General features: G+C 40.2%; 1 pseudogene; it reads right to left on the bottom strand.

The window, feature by feature from the left end:
* Positions 1-5660: 5660 nt before the first annotated feature.
* On the bottom strand, positions 5661-6407 carry LOC119524614 (annotated as a pseudogene).
* Positions 6408-11447: the final 5040 nt, after the last annotated feature.

Below are 11447 nucleotides of genomic sequence, written 5' to 3' on the forward strand. Positions count from 1 at the left end.
AGTAGATAAAATACTACCTTATTTGACCAGTAAATCTGTATAAATTTTAGGAAGAATATACCCAAGTAGGATAAAATTGTATGCTTGTATTGTACTTAGCATTGATAACACAGAACACATAGCTGGTTATTTTTAGCTAATAATATTAAACAACCCCCATCTGCCAAACATTTAATTGGATTTTGTGGACCTGAAATTTTTTAACAATGACTTAGTTCTATGAATACTCTTTTCTTCATTGGCAATATTAGAAGGAAAGGAAATTTGGTTTCCTTAATTTCTAGAACTTTAGGAGTGTTAATTTATATATAAAAATGCTTTATTTATCTTTAAGCCAATTGAATGGAGCTCTTTTAAGGAATTTAAGTTAATATGGCAATACCATCCAAAGTTTGGAAAATACCCTATGTCAAATATACAGACAGACACAAATAGACAGCTTATAAGATCAATTTAAAAAGTTTCAACCATGAGTCAGACATAAAAACACAGAAACACAGAAACACATAGAAATACAAAGCTCACTAGTTTATACAAGCTATTTTAGAGTACTGCAATTTTTCAGTAGTCTCTTAGTACCCACTAAATAGGCACCCCATTTGTCCTGTTGAATCCAGGAGTCCTTCTGCTCCAGTGCACCTCTGAGATGAGTATGATTGTCTAATTGGAACATTCTCCATAATGTCCATTGCAACTCCAGGTTGTCTTTGGAGAGATTTTTTCCATTTTGTTGGATAGGCACAGTTTCTGGACACACAATTTTTGAATTTGTAATAGGGCAGAGTGCCAGAGGATGAAGAATCAAAGTTTTTACAGTCTGAGGATACTGGTTTTTTTTTTTATTCATTTTATTGAGATATATTCACATACCATGCAGTCATACAAAACAAAGCATACATTCAATTGTTCACAGTACCACTACATAGTTGCTCATTCATCACCAAAATCCATCTCTGACACCTTCATTACCACATACACAAAAATAATAAGGATAAAAATTAAAGTGTAAAAGAGCAATTAAAGTAAAAAAGAACACTGGGTGCCTTTGTTTGTTTGTTTCCTTCCCCCATTTTTCTACTCATCCATCCATCAACTAGACAAAGGGGAGTGTGGTCCTTATGGCTTTCCCAATCCCATTGTCACCCCTCATAAGCTACATTTTTATACAGTTGTCTTCAAGATTCATGGGTTCTGGGTTGTAGTTTGATAGTTTCAGGCATTTACTGCTAGCTATTCCAATTCACTAGAACCTAAAAAGGGTTGTATAAAGTGTGCGTAAGAGTGCCCACCAGAGTGACCTCTCAGCTGCTTTTGGAATCTCTCTGCCACTGAAGCTTATTTCATTTCCTTTCACATCCCCCCTTTGGTCAAGATGTTCTCCATTCCACGATGCCAGGTCTAGATTCCTCCTCGGGAGTCATATTCCATGTTGCCAGGGAGATTTACTTCCCTGGGTGTCAGATACCACATAGGGAGGAGGGCAGTGATTTCACCTTTCAAGTTGGCTTAGCTAGAAAGAGAGGGCCACATCTGAGCAACAAAGAGGCATTCAGGAGGAGACACTTAAGCACAATTATAGGGAGGCCTAGCCTCTCCTTTGCAGCAACCGTCTTCCCAAGGGCAAGTCCTGTGGTAGAGGGCTCAGCCCATCAAACCACCAGTCCCCTATGTCTGTGAGCACATCAGCAACCAACGAGGTGGGGAAGCCCAGCATCCCTGCATTCTCCACCAGCTCTGAGGATACTGTTTTTATCATTTCACTTCTTTCCTTGTGCATAGGACAAAGGAACCAGCAGGAGCAAAAATGAAACTGAAGATTGAACCAAAGGCTAGGGACTTCAGCTCAAAAGTTGAGCCTTCTAGTCAATAAGATTGACCAGTTAAGCTTTGGAGTAAAGCCTAATGAGATCAGAGAGCTCAAACACAAAGAGAGTGGAGCTCAAATCCAAGAAGGACTTACCCACAATCTTGGAGATGGCAAGGAGGACAGAAAGCTCAAAGAGTTCAATGTGTACCTTTGGCTCTCTTTCTTGTCTCCAGAGTCATCAGCAGTCACCTTTAGATCCCTTCCTCATCACCAAAACTGATAAAAGAAAAACTTTCATGCAATTTAGGATCTCACACTTTTATTGAGAAATTCATGAATTGGGTAGCATCCCACTCAGAATGCAGAAGCAGCTCTACCAAGGGAGTGGAAAATACAGAAACTAAAGAGGAAATGTTCTGAATGGCTACCATTAAATTTCCATATTACATAGGGTGGTCTTACAAAGTGGGTAACAGATATACATTGATTAGTATTGTATGCTTATCCGTGTTGATAAGCTATTTGTCTCTACTGGAGCAAAACTAGTTTTTTCTTGTTGTTGTTGTTGTTGTTTTTACCAGGTGTTGCTTATCTCTAATTCTGTAGGGTATGTTCCATCTCCTAAGAAAGCCCCTACACGATAGTTGATTTTGTCTTCTGTAGAAACCCTTCAAAGAGAGGGGTTCCACCTGCCAGTGCCCAAAAGAGTGGCCATTTTATTTTACTTTACTATTGGCTCATGGTTTTGAGGCTATGAGAAGTCCAAAATTGAGGTGTCAGCAAAACAATGCTTTCTCCCAGAAGACTGTGGCATTGTGAGGCTGGCTGCTGGTGATCCTTGATCCTGGGCTTTCTTTGTCACATGGCAATGCACGTGCCAGCCTTACCCAGCTTCTCCCTCAATCTGATTTTCACTTTGCCTATAAAAGACTCCTAATATGGATTAAAACCCAACTTCATTCTGCTGGAGCCACATATTAAATGAAGCAACCTCTTGAAGAGATCTTGTTTACAAAGTGGTTTCACCCCCACCAAAATGCAGACCAAGACCAAGAACGCATGCAAATGCAGGTGCACAATTTAATCCACCGCTACGTCAACCACAGGAAACTGATTAAACAATTGTTCTTCAGTTAGTAAGACATTTCAAAAATATTTAAAATGTCTTGCTACAGGTTATCAGAAAGCTTATTGTAAAGGTCACTAGATTCTAAGCTCTTTCAGCAGTCACATTTATTCCTGAGTTGTAAAGGTTCTCTCTAAACTCTGAGATGCTGAGCTCTTTGTGTATAACCTTGTCAGTGTCTGGAAAGTTGGGTATCTGTATGACACCTGAGACTCAGAGCTAGAGGTTAGAAGCTGTGAATTTCAGTATTACCTCATACAGCAACTGTTAAAAAGCTGAAGAAAGAGTTCAGACTTCAGTTAAAGATATGCATGAAGCCAATCTGGTTAGGACTAAGGCAAATCAGGCTAAAGGGTAAAAGATAATCTTGACTGTGTTTTAAAACTTCAACTTCTGTGTGAGACCAAGGGAAGACATGTTTACTTGGTGCAGGATCTATATTTTCTATAGCACACTAAGTAATTTAACTTGTATGCTCAGTTTATTCAAAAACCATAAGTACATGGAACTTTGAATAGAAAGTGAGATCTGGTTAGTGTATACAGGTTAGTGTGGAATCCTGATACATCCCAAAGTAATCTGTGCAGAGAATAAAAATGCATTTGCAGGGACCCCCAGAGGAACGGAGGGAAAATGTAGATATATTTAACTTCCTCATCTGAGTTATTACTGATATTCTCACAAGCACTGGGGACTGCCAATTTAGTAGGCTGAGCCCTTGATCTGGGGGCTCGCCCTTATGAAACTTGTTACTGCAAAGGAGAGGCTAAGCCTACTTATAATTGTGCCTGAGAGTCTCCCCCAGAGAATCTCTTTGTTGCTCAGATGTGGACCCCTCTGTCTCTCTCTAAGCTCATATGCTGGTAAATTCACTGCCCTCCCCTCTACATGGGACATAACACTCAGGGGTGAAAATCTCCCTGGCAATGTGGGATATGACTCCCAGGGGTGAGCCTGGACCTGGCATTATGGGATTGAGAAAATCTTGACCAAAAGGGGATAGTGATATGAAACAAAATAAAGTTTGAGTGGCTGAGAGATTTGAAATGGAGTCAAGAGGTCATTCTGTAGGGAATTCTTATGCATTATACAGATATCCCTTTTCAGCTTTTAGTGTATTGGAATAGCTAGAAGGAAATACTTGAAACTGTTGAACTGCAACACAGTAACATTGATTCTTCTTCTTTTTCTTTCTTTTTTTTTGTAAGAAATTAGAAGTTTATTATAAATGTTTCCAGAATATAAACTGATTTTGTGTCAGGACTCTTTGATAACTTTTAAAACTATATGTAATCTAAGTTTAATATTATAATGTATCTCATTTTCCACTTTTCAACCTAAAATATATAGTGCAAGCTAGATCTAACAAAGAGAAAAAAATCAATCTAAATTGCTTCAAAGAGAAAACCAGCAGACAAAAAAAATACCCCACCAAAACTAAAACAAACCCAATCAAGAAATAGATTCTGCAAAGCCTATTAATCCTCCAATTTATGATAAATGACCTCCCAAGGGAAAACAATTCCATTATCATAGCAATTTGACAAACAAAAGCAGAGACACTCTCCAAAGAATAAAAATATATTTGCAGGACCCCCCTGAAGAACCAGGAGAAAATGCAGAAATGTTGGACTTCCCCACCTGGGTTATTACTGATATTCTCACAAACTTTGAGGACTAACAATTTACTAGGGTGAGTCGTCAGTCTTGGGGCTTACCCTTATGAAACTTCATTACTGAAAAGGAGAGGCTGAGCCTAGTTATAATTGTGTCTAAGAGTCTCCCCCAGAGAGCCTCTTTGTTGCTCAGATGTGGCCTCTCTCTCTAAGCCAACTTGGCAGGTAAACTCACTGCCCTCCCCCCTACCTGGGACATGACTCCCAAACTGTAAATCTCCCTGGAAACATGGGACATGACCCATGGGGAAAAGCTTGGCCCTGGCATCATAGGATTGAGAAAGCTTTCTTGGACCAAAAGGAGGAAGAGAAATGAGACAAAATAGAGGTTCAGTTGATAAGAGATTTCAAATGGGATCGGGAGGTCATTCTGGAGGTTATTCTTATGTGCTATGTAGATATCCCTTTCTAGTTTTTAATGCCTTGGAACAGCTAGAAGGAAATACCTGAAACTGTCAAGCAGCAACCCAATGGCCTTGATTCTTGAAGGTGATTGCAGAACTATGCAGCTTACATGGGATGACAGTGTGATTGTGAAAACCCTGTGGCTCACACTCCCTTTATCCAGTGTATGGACAAATCAGCAGGAAACTGAAGACTTAAATGAAAAATAGAGTGGGATGGGGGTGGTGGTGGAAAGTTTTAGGTGTTCTTTTTTACTACTATTTTTATTTCTTTTGGAATAAGGAAAATTCTCAAAAATTGATTCTGGTGATGAATGCACAACTATATGATGATACTGTGTACACTGTGGATGACTTAGGGTATGTGAATATATCTCAGTAAAACCATATTTTTAAAAAAAGCAGAGCCACTCTCATTAAGGGAAATTACATGTAAGAAAAATGTGGTAATAATGCTTCTAGAAAATGAGGAAAAGTAATTTCTGCATTGGGGAGCAAGCATACTAAATACTTTCTGTTCACTCGGCCCTTGTTTGAGGTTGAAGCACCAGGTGACATAAGAAAAGTGATATGAACACAAACTTCGTGAAACCAACTCCCTCAACTATTTTTATCAATTCAACTTTGGGAGAACCAAATAAATAGCTTCAAAATCCAAGGATAGACTGGTCCCAAAGCATTTCCTCCTGTCTTTCTTGCCTTCTTCCTTTTTCTCTTTTCTATGCTTACGTTCCTCTTTCTTAGAGGCTCCATCTCGGGTTCTTTTCTCCTTCTGATTCTTAAGCTTTTCTGTACTGACACTGTTTCCATCTCTGCTTTCTTTCTTTGAATGCTCATAACATTTCCTCACAACTGTTTCCTGTTATGCTTGGGCTGCCCGTCCTCTGGTTTTTCTCTCTCTTCCTCCTGGTGCCTATTTCTCTTCTGACGTGTCTGTTTGTGACTGGCTTGATGGGAACTGGTCCTGTTTTCTAAGAAGCGGTGCTTGCAAACTCCAGATTCTACACAGTAGGAGCCACAATTATATTTTTGCTGACTAATGTTCTGGAGCACTGGTTTTGCTGAGTAGTCCCTGGGTAGTTGACAGTACCTCAGAGAGTTTGGTATCAGTCTGCTGTCATGAGCTGGTAGCCACTGAGGTAATCGGTTTTCCACTATTGGTGAAATATTGTACCATCATTGGTAAGTCTGGACAGTTTCAGGCAGGAGTCTTTGCTCAAATGTTCTGTTTCTGGGTCTGGAGTTAACCTCTTCTTTGTACCCACAGGTTTCTAAATAGTCCTCTCTCATCTGTCTGAAACAAATCTTTGGCTCTAAGCCTCTGGCTTTCTGGACTTTGGTATAATCTTCAAGTTGTCTTGAAAACAGTCATATGTTTTCTCTGAATGCTTCATTACATTGACAACAAGGGATTCTCCTTATCAGGCTGAGGACTTTGTGGAGAAATCAGATCATATTTTCAGCCTGAACTTTCCCCACATAGTGAGACTGCACCACAACTGGGGACCCAAAAATCATGATGCAGAGATTAGAAGATCTCTTTTTGTCCAATGCTCCACTCCCATTCACCCATTCAAACTGTAGCACTATTCCACATCCTTTACAAAGGCATCTATAAAAAGCTCAACCTTTGCTCACTCAACGTGGTACCTGAAGTTGTTGAACTGTAATCCAGTAGTCTTGATCTTTGTTAATGATTTTATAACTTTGTTATCTAAAAACCACTGTCCCCCTCCCACCATCACCAGCTGGAAAGCAGCTTGATTCTTGAAGACAATTGTATAACTATGTAGCTTATATGGTGTGACCATGGGATTGTGAAAACCTCGTGGATCACACTCCCTTTATCCAGTGTATGGACAGATGGGTAGAAAAATGGGGACAAATTAAATGAATAACAGGCACTGGGATGGGAAGTTTTGGGTTTTTTTGTTTTTTTTTTTTTACTTTTATTTGTATTCTTATTTGTTTTTGTTTTTTTTTTTTTCTTTTGAGTAAGGAAAGTGTTCAAAAATTGATTCTGGTAATGAACGTACAAATGATACAGTGATACTGTGAACAGTTGATTGCACACTGTGGATGATTGTAGGGTATGTGAATATATCTCAATAAAACAATTTAAAAAAAAAAAGTCTGTGCTAGATTATATTGTTGCCCTACTACTTGCTGCCCTCCCTGGAGAAAATCACATCCTTCCTAACTTGCTGAACTCAGGTGTGGTCATGAGCCTTGCTTTGGCTGTCAAAATGTGAGCAGCTCAATAGCAGCTTTAAAGCTTGAGTGTGTTTTTGTCTCTTTTCCCCCTGCTGCCAGACTGGGACCATCCTGGAAAGGGGCTGCCCCAGCAGCCTGGAGCCCTGGGTGAAGTGACTTGAACCACAGCTGACCCAGGACAGAGCAAGATACATAAACCTTTGTGGCAGCAAGCTCTGTGATTAGATAGCTAGCCTTGGGGAATGAAACATCGTTTAGCCTGCTTGTCAAGCTGCCTGCTTCAATGTCACAGTATTGTTTACAAATCAGCAAGTAAGAATCTGAGTAATCAGCTTGTGAATTTTAGGGAAAGCCACTTGACTCCTTTGTCCCTAAATCTGTTGGAGCAGTAGACACACCCTGACAAAATGCAAGGCCTCCAGTTTCCCTTTATGACCCTCTGGGAATCCCCAAAATGGAGGCAAAGATCCTGTTTCATTCCTGCTGCTCACTGCTCTTTTCCCCTGCTAAATCTCAAGTTTCCCAGGCTGCAGTCTGTTGTTACTTGATACTACGTGTTAACACTCCATTCCTTGGCTTCTGGAGCCCTAGGGGACATTTGCTCCTTCTGCTGCCATCCCCTGGCTCTTTGTCACTACCAGTCTTCAGATTCCCCAGCTCTGATGGCATTTGTGGCTGGGTGAACATACCCCTGGTTCTTCTCTGCTAAAGCTGAGGGTGTGTTGCTCTTAGGGCAGGGAAGTGGGTGTCACACCCAAATTGCTTGGACCCCTTAGGAATGCAGTTCATTTATTGTAATGCATGGTGCAAGCACGGAGACTCTGGGGACAGAGTGGAAGGATTTTAACTGCTCCTTTCCAAATGAGACAAGCAATTGAATCTCTTTCCACTTAGGCTGTTGTTTTGACCCATGGCATTTCAGGGTCCCTTGCTGTGGGGTAGTTTCCATCAACATCTTCTCACCAGGTCAGCTGTGGGTAGGACTCCAATAAGTCTTGACCATTTCCTGACCAAAAGTAATTCAGAAGTTGTTATGGCTACATAATGGATGCTGGAACAAGGCTCTTTACATGTGGCCACATTCGAGCATTCCAAAAGCTGTCAGTTTTCCAGGGCTGGCTATAACAAAGTGGCACACAGGGGAACTCACTGCCCTCCCCACTACGTGGGACCTGACTCCCAGGGGTGTAAATCTCTCTGGTAACGCAGGATATGACTCCTGGGGATGAATCTCGACCTGGCATCATGGGATTGAGAACATCTTCTTGACCAAAAGGGGGATGCAAAATGAAACGAAATAAAGTTTCAGCAGCTGAGAGATTTCAAATAGAGTCGAGACATTCTTATGGTGGACATTCTTATGCACGATATAGATAACACCTCTCAGGTTGTAATATATTGGAATAGCTAGAAGTAAATACCTGACACTATCAAACTGCAACCCAGTAGCCTTGACTCTTGAAGATGATTATATAACAACGTAGCTTACAAGGGGCAACAGTGTGATTGTGAAAACCTTGTGGATCACACTCCCTTTATCTTGTGTATGGATGGATGAGTAGAAAAATGGGGACAAAAACTAAATGAAAAATAGGGTGGTATGGCGGGGATGATTTGGGTGTTCTTTTTTACTTTTATTTTTTATTCTTATTCTGATTCTTTCCGATGTAAGGAAAATGTTCAGAAATAGATTGTGGTGATGAATGTACAACTATATGATGATACTGTGAACAGTTGATTGTACACCATGGATGATTGTGTGGTATGTGAATATATTTCAATAAAACTGAATTTAATTAAAAAAAACAAAGTGCCACAGAGAAGATGGCTTAAACAACAGAAATTTCTTGTCTCATAGTTTTAGAGGCTAGATGTCCAACATCAAGCTGTTGCAGGGCCATGCATCCTCTGAGGTTCATAGGTCCTGGCAGTGGCTTGCTAGCCATCCACAATAAAACTCAATCTGTACCTCATCCCGTGGGTGCTCTCTTTGGGTCCCTGCATCAGCCCTCTGGGTCTCTGACCAGATTTCCTCTTCTTAGAAGGACTTTAGTCATATTGGATTAGGGCCCACCCTAAAACATTGTGGCTTCATCTTAACTAATCACATCTTCAAAGAGTCTATTTACAAATAAGTTCAACATCATGCGGCTAGCAGTTAGGACTTGAACTTGTTCTTTTGGGTACATGGTTCAATCCTTAACAGTCCAGTCTCTGGACCCCAGAAAGCCATGTTCTTCCCACATGCAAAATATATTTGCCCCATCCCAATATCTCCAAAGCCTCTCATCTAAATAAGTTATGGGATAAAATTCCTCTCCATATGTGGACCTGTGAAACCCAGAAAACAAGTTATCCTGTTTCCAAGTGCCCAGACACACAGGAACACCTGTTTGTGACATAAAATACATTCATCTAGCAAGATGGAAGTACATTTACTTATATACTGTGTTCTACAACTAAAATAACATCAAAAAGTTGGAAGAAGGGACTAGGGGGAGGAGGAGAGAGAAGTTATTGCCTGAAAAAGTTTAGTAATGGATGGTCACACAATACTGTGGACGTAATTAATATCACCAAATTGTGCTCATGACAGTGGCTAAAATGAGAAATTTTGAGTTGTATACATGGTACCCATGGAGCAAGTTGCTACGATGATGCACCAAGAGAACACAAGTTCATGGCACAACAGAAACTTTCAGGAAATGATTTCTTCAGCCTTCTCATCAGACTTAACAGCTCCCCCAGGTTGTAGGATGGAAACAGACTGAGACATTGACGCACAGTGGAAGATGACATGGGATTGGCGAGGGCAGGGAGATGGCTGCTTAGCATGAGTCCGTGACTTCCCCGCCATTACCACATAAAAATTTTTTAAGTTAAAAAAAAAAGGCTAGAAGCAAATTCTCCAAAGTATACACCCTTGTTACATTTGTGTAGTAGGACTATGAATGATAATTTTCTTTTTTCTCAATTTCTATAGTTACATTTTTGAAGTTAGTGTCTTGTTTTTACTATATTGTAAAAACTAATGTTATATAATAGTATATAGTAATATTTTAAGGTTAGGTGATTAATTATGCATATGGTGACTCATATTTAATGGTCCTGTAATACCCACTGGTTGAATAGCCATGGACTTGAACTCTCATGAAACTTGCTCCCTCCCAATCAGCCTTTCCACTCTTATTGCTGCAAATGTAGAGAAAGTGTCATTAAATGAGTAAGGATGCTGAACTCATACAGACCAGCTCAGTACATCCTTGCAGTCCACACAAGGAGGCAAAATTGGAATATAGGTAAATATCCAGGTGAAAAGAGGAAAGCCACAAGGGAAAAAGTCAACAGGCCCTTGCATTGAGTTCAGGGAAACGTCATCCTGACTAGTAACCCAAAACTAGAGCAAATTAGATGTTATATATGCTTTAAAACTTTTGACGTGGTAAACGGTAGACACAAAAGGAAATGTTGTCTAATATACAAAATCATAAAAGGGGCTGAAGCTGTCCTAAAATGTGTGAAAATTAAGTTCTCATTTTACAATTTTTGAGCAAACATGCCATTAAACAGATTGGCCGTTAGGCTAACTGGTGTTAGGTGAAGTGACTTTTGGCCTAACTAGACTGCTTCCAATTGCAGCGGCATTAGGGAGGGACACGTGTCTTAGTACACAATTATCCAAGCTTTTTGGTTCATGTCCAGAATTTTCATTTCAGAAAGCAAATCCTTTCATCCAGTATATTAAAAAAAAAAAGAGCTGCTTAAACTTGCGTAAGTTATAAATGATCCATCAGTTCCACTTGTGAGAACAGATGTTTGTAAAAAGAAGGGCAGAGTTGCATATTTGGAAGGAGAATTGGGGTGCATGGAAAAAGTTGCTTAAGAGGGGGTGTTTAGAGGGGAGGACACACTTGGACCCTATCATCTAGTTGCTCATTGCTAGCCTTGATGAGAGATGCAGAGACAGTCTCAGAGCTGGATGACTATACACAGGGAATAAACATGAAAGAGAAAGGGAAAGAACCAAAAAGCGAGCACCTGCTATTTTAAGATGCAGGAGATACAAAGCCAAGATACTAGATCAACGCTCCAAGACCTGCTCCGGGTTGTGGGGGAAGGAGATGGTTATGTTCTCAAAGGGCCTTGTGCATTTACACACTGGAATTTCTCTCCAAATGTCATTTTTCCCTCTCTCATACAGCTGTAAGCATGGGTCCATT

The sequence above is a fragment of the Choloepus didactylus genome (genome assembly GCF_015220235.1).
Source record: "Choloepus didactylus isolate mChoDid1 chromosome 11 unlocalized genomic scaffold, mChoDid1.pri SUPER_11_unloc2, whole genome shotgun sequence".
In the NCBI taxonomy this organism is placed as follows: domain Eukaryota; kingdom Metazoa; phylum Chordata; class Mammalia; order Pilosa; family Megalonychidae; genus Choloepus; species Choloepus didactylus.